This window comes from Nelumbo nucifera, chromosome 8 (genome assembly GCF_055504915.1).
Source record: "Nelumbo nucifera cultivar China Antique chromosome 8, China Antique-T2T, whole genome shotgun sequence".
NCBI classification, from domain to species: Eukaryota; Viridiplantae; Streptophyta; class Magnoliopsida; order Proteales; family Nelumbonaceae; genus Nelumbo; species Nelumbo nucifera.
The window spans coordinates 41,640,090-41,645,162 of record NC_142656.1 but is presented as its reverse complement, the minus strand read 5'-3'; the positions used below and the strand labels follow the sequence as shown (position 1 = coordinate 41,645,162).

At 37.3% G+C, this 5,073-nt stretch overlaps 1 non-coding gene across 1 annotated transcript; it reads left to right on the top strand.

Annotated features, from left to right (window-relative positions):
- Positions 1-3,023: 3,023 nt before the first annotated feature.
- Positions 3,024-3,130, top strand: LOC148789938 (small nucleolar RNA R71). Its single transcript, XR_016079919.1, has one exon. It is a non-coding gene; the product is annotated as a small nucleolar RNA R71 (small nucleolar RNA).
- The last annotated feature ends 1,943 nt before the right edge of the window (positions 3,131-5,073 follow it).

The following is a 5,073-nucleotide window of genomic DNA, read 5'->3' as shown; positions in this document are numbered from 1 at the left end:
TTTTCGTCTTTAACTTGTCAAAGAATAATCTCTAATCACCAATCCTCATGCTCCCAAGTCGAATTAACAATCAAGGGGAGCAAGCATTTCATCGCATGAACATTTTAGGACTAAAGTAAGCATTCATTGCTTTAAAAGATTCAAACTGCTAGCTACCCTTAAAAAACAAGGAATGTTATCTTGCTTATGCATCACATCTCCACCACTTATCAAAATTTCAATGCATCAAAAGGTGAAACGGGGCTTGTGGTTCTAGGGGTGAGTGCATTTTATGCTCCATCTCACCCTTTTCTTTTGCTTTCTGTGTGAGTGCATTTTATGCTCCATCTCACACTAGCTCTTTTTCTCTCGGTGTGAGTGCATTTGATGCTCTTTTTCTCTCGGTGTGAGTGCATTTTATGTTCCATCTCACACTATCTCTCTCTCTCTTTTTTTTTCGGTGTGAATGCATTTTATGCTCCATCTCACACTAGTTCTCCTTTATTTATTTATTTATTTTTTATTTATTTTTTATTTTTGGATATCATCACCATTCTCAACCCAATCCATGAACTCATTATCATGTTCTCAACATGTCTAGCAAAACAAGTTCTAGAATAATCAAATAGGGGTTGCAATGAGATGCCTTCTATAGCCAAAAATTTCAGCTAGTCTTGCTTGCATCCTTTCCTGTCTATTCCACCTAAGCACATGATTCATGATAGTTTGAAATTATTCAAAAACAAGTCTCTAGGGAACAGAAATTTCAAAAGAAAAGGTTAAAAAGTTATGATCGAAGCATGCCAAAAAAATTATCAAATCCCTTAATCCCCCCCACACTTAAAGTATACATTGTCCTCAATGTATAGGAATATGCGTAAAAGGAGAGAAAGATTTAAGGGTACTTCCCTGAATGCCTTGTTGAGATCCTGCAGATGTGAGATACGAAAAAAAAACACACTCATAAATAACAAATAAAAACTGATAACTGAACAAAACAAACAAAAACTGAACTCGATGGGTTGCCTCCCACAAGCGCTCATTTTAAGTCGTGATCTTGACTTTCACCTTTCTTTCATGGCGGTTTCAAGGAGAGAATGGACCCATGGTGGATGGGTTGCTCTCCTTCAATATAATGCTTTAAACGCTGCCCATTTACCTTGAATGTATTTCCCTTTCCATTATGCAGTTCAATCGCTCCATGAGGGAATACCTTAGCCATTACAAAGGGTCCACTCCACCTGGTTTTTAACTTCCGACGTTTCCCCTTCTCATCCTTCATGGGTGGGCTTAAACCTGGAATAGGGGCCTGCACAATAGATGGGAGGAGTTTTGTGTGAGATGGAGGTAAACTAATAAAAGATGCATTATGAGTTGTAATTTCAAAAGAGTCTAGCTCAGAAGTCAAATTTCGCAATTCTGATTTCAGTACAAATTTCTGCTCTGCTTGTTGCAATTGATTAGGACTATTGTTAAGTGCAACTTTCAGTGTGTCTTCTGATTTAGATGTATCTACTTCAGCTGCCCAAACATCAATGCAATCAATTGCATATATTTCATGTTCAATTATGTTGGGACATTTCATGGTTTTAAATACATTAAACACCACTTCTTCACCATTGATTCTAAGAGTAAGTAGACCTTCTTTCACATCAATTAAAGCATTACCCATAGCAAGAAAGGGTCTCCCTAGAATCAATGGCATTGTCCTATCTTCCTCCATATCCAACACAATGAAATCAGCAGGAATGATGAAATTACCCACTTTGACTAAAACATCTTCTACTATTCCCCTAGGATATTTAATTCTTCGATCAGCTAGTTGCAGGGTAATAGTTGTAGATGTTAGTTCATGCAGTCCAAGTTTTTCAAAAATAGAATAAGGCATTAAATTTATACTAGCACCTAAATCACATAAAGTATTTTCAAATTCAGTATTCCCTATGGTGCTAGGTATAGAAAAACTCCCTGGATCCTTAAGTTTTCGAGGCATTTTATTTTGCAGAATGGTTGAACACTCTTCGTTTAGCTTTACCATCTCACAATCCTCCCACTTCCGTTTGTTCGACATCACCTCCTTCAAGAATTTGGCATATTTTGGCATCTGTGACAATACATCAAAAATGAGGAGGTTAATATGTATTTTTCTAAATACTTCTAAAAACTTCTCAAATTATTTGTCCAAGTTAGCTTTCAAAATTCTTCCAGGGTAGAGGATAGGGAGTTTAATAGCATCTAAATTCAGTTTAGGTGTACTCCCTTCAGTCTCCTTTTGCAAATCGGCTACATCAGCTTCCTTGTCATCCTTCTAGGTTTCGCCAACTGTCTTCCCACTTCTTAAAGCTATGGCGTTTACTTGCTCTCTAGGATTCTTCTCCGTGTTGCTGGGTAGTCGTCCCTCTTTTCTTTTTTACAACAGATTTACAATCTGCCCCATTTGAACTTATAAGTTCTTGATCGGTGCTTCCTGTTCTTGGAATTTTGCTTCAGTAGCATTGATGAACTTAGAAATCATCTCTTCCAAATTACTCTTTTTTTTTTGTGGGGGCGGCTGTTGTTGGAATCCCATGGGTGCCTTTTGCTGATTGTTGATCCATGAAAAGTTTGGATGATTCCTCCACCCTGGATTGTATGTGTTTGAGTAGGGATTGAAATTCGACCTACCAGCATGAGAGATAAAATTAGAATTCTCATGTGAAGTAAAAGGACTACTTAATGGACAATTAGTATGTCCTATTTGACCACAAAAATCACATGGGATGCTAGAAGATGTATTAATTGCTGCAATATTAAAAGTATCAAGTTTTTTGTTTAGATTAGCGAGTTGAGCAAATATGGCAGCAAGGTAATCGATGTGGTGTACTCCCCTCTGATTGGTTCGGTCATTGCTCCACTGGTAGTTGTTCGACACCATCTCCTCCACTAGGTCATAGGCTTCCTCTGGAGTTTTTCTCATGATTGTGCCACCTGCGGCTGCATCAATAATAGATCGATTAGAGGGGGTAATACCATTATAAAAAGTCTGAATTTGACATCAAGTTGGTATCCCATGATGATGACACTTCCTAAGCATCTCCTTGAATCGTTTCCATGCTTCATACAAAGATTCCCTCTCAAATTGAGCAAAAGTAGTGATATCATTAATTAGTTTTGTTGTTTTAGAGGGTGGGAAATACTTAGCCAAAAATTTTTGGGTTAGATCATTCCAAGTGGTGATACTTCCTGCAGGGAGTGAGTTAAGCCAATCTTTAGCTCTATCACGCAATGAAAGCGGAAATAATCTAAGCCTAATAGCATCATCACTAACTCCATTATGTTTAAATGTATCACATATTTCTAGGAAATTAACAATGTGTGCATTAGGGTCATCACTTGGCAACCCACTAAACTGAATACTTGTCTAAATTATCTGGATGATTGCAGGCTTGATTTCGAAATTATTAGCATGAATTGTGGGCTTGCAAACACTGGAAGTCGCCCCATCAATGGTTGGACAGGCGTAGTCCAAGAGGGTGCGATTTGCTTCTGCCATCTCTTCTTCAATCTCTATTGCTGGTTCGCCAATATCAACCTCCTCTCTTGTTCTACCTCTGTTGGCTCTTTGCAACAAGCGAAGGGTCCTCTCTATTTCAGGATCGAATTATGCTAGCCCCTCTCTTCTAGTGTGTGTCATGCACTAGTAAATCTGAAAAAGCAAGAATTCGAACAAACTAAAAAAAAGTAAACAAAATAAAATAATAAAAATAGAAATAAAAATCCAAATTAATCAAGGTTAACAAGTTCTAATATTATTTTAGGATTAAATCCCTAGCAACGGCGCCAAAAACTTGATAGCTATAATTATAACTCTAGCAAGTGCACTAGTTATCAAGTAGTATAAAAATATCATTCCCACAAGGATTTAACAAAATAAGTATTAGAAATACAGCCTTCCCTAATTATTTGGACAATCGAATTTCATATTTGAGAATAAGAACTAATGAAAAAATAGAAACAGGAAAACAAGAGCAAAAGTAACAATGCTGAAGTATGTAACGATTAGTTGAATTTGCTAGGGCTTTCGGTCCACCTAACCATTCCAATGAATATTAATGGATGAGATTATCCAAGATAATTTGTCATTCCCATAAGCTGAAGTCTTTCCAGATTATTTAATATTCTCTCTCGAGATACTAAAACTACTTCTATGAGGTAACCCCTTGATCTCTCGATTAGAGTTCTCAAGATAGAAGCGCATTAAGTCCAAGGAAAAACTATTATATTCAGATGAATCATGTGTATATACCCCTATATACCATTCAATTCACACCATGAATTATGTGGTCAGCTATGTGAATTCCCCTCTCGATTCATTCACATACGCCTGATCAATTAAGAGATGGTCACTTCTAATAGCATTAAGCAAGATAATTCATAAACTATATGGAAATCATGATCTTGAATAAATCAGAATAGAAATATATTCATTGATATGATTAGACTTTCCACGACCCTAACTACAGATAAATTAGTTCATACTAGCAGAAATAAAACAAACAAGAGGAAAGAAAGAACTCATGGTTTCGCCCTTGGAGTTGAGATCTCCTCTTCTCCTTGCCACCACCTCCTTCTTGCAGATTTCTTGCTTGATAGCTGGATTGCTCTTCTGCTTCTTGATGCCTCTCTAGTCCGCCCCCTAGCCCTTTATATAGCTTAAGGGGAGGGGGTGGTCTCCTACTCTTTCTTGAAGTTAATCTCTCAAAAATAAAAAGTCCTAGTCTAATCTTACTCTTATCTATTTATCTAATGAACTCAATCTCTTTATCTTTATGGGATTACATCATAAATTTAGATCTGATAAGACTCTTCTCAGTTTCTTGTTCTTGGATTCGTATTAGACCTCATCTGCGAATTGGGCTGCTGCCAGGTTGTTCTGCAAGTTGGGCTTAAGCTGCGGATTGGGCCTTCCTATGAATTTTCCCCGACTTTGGTCCCAGATTTGACTTCAATGCAGGTCGATTCTACGAAAGCCAAAAACATGAAAGTTGTGGACTTTTCTCTTATCTATCCAGTGGGTCTTGAATCAGCCCAATCGGAGTTCAGATACACGAGTTA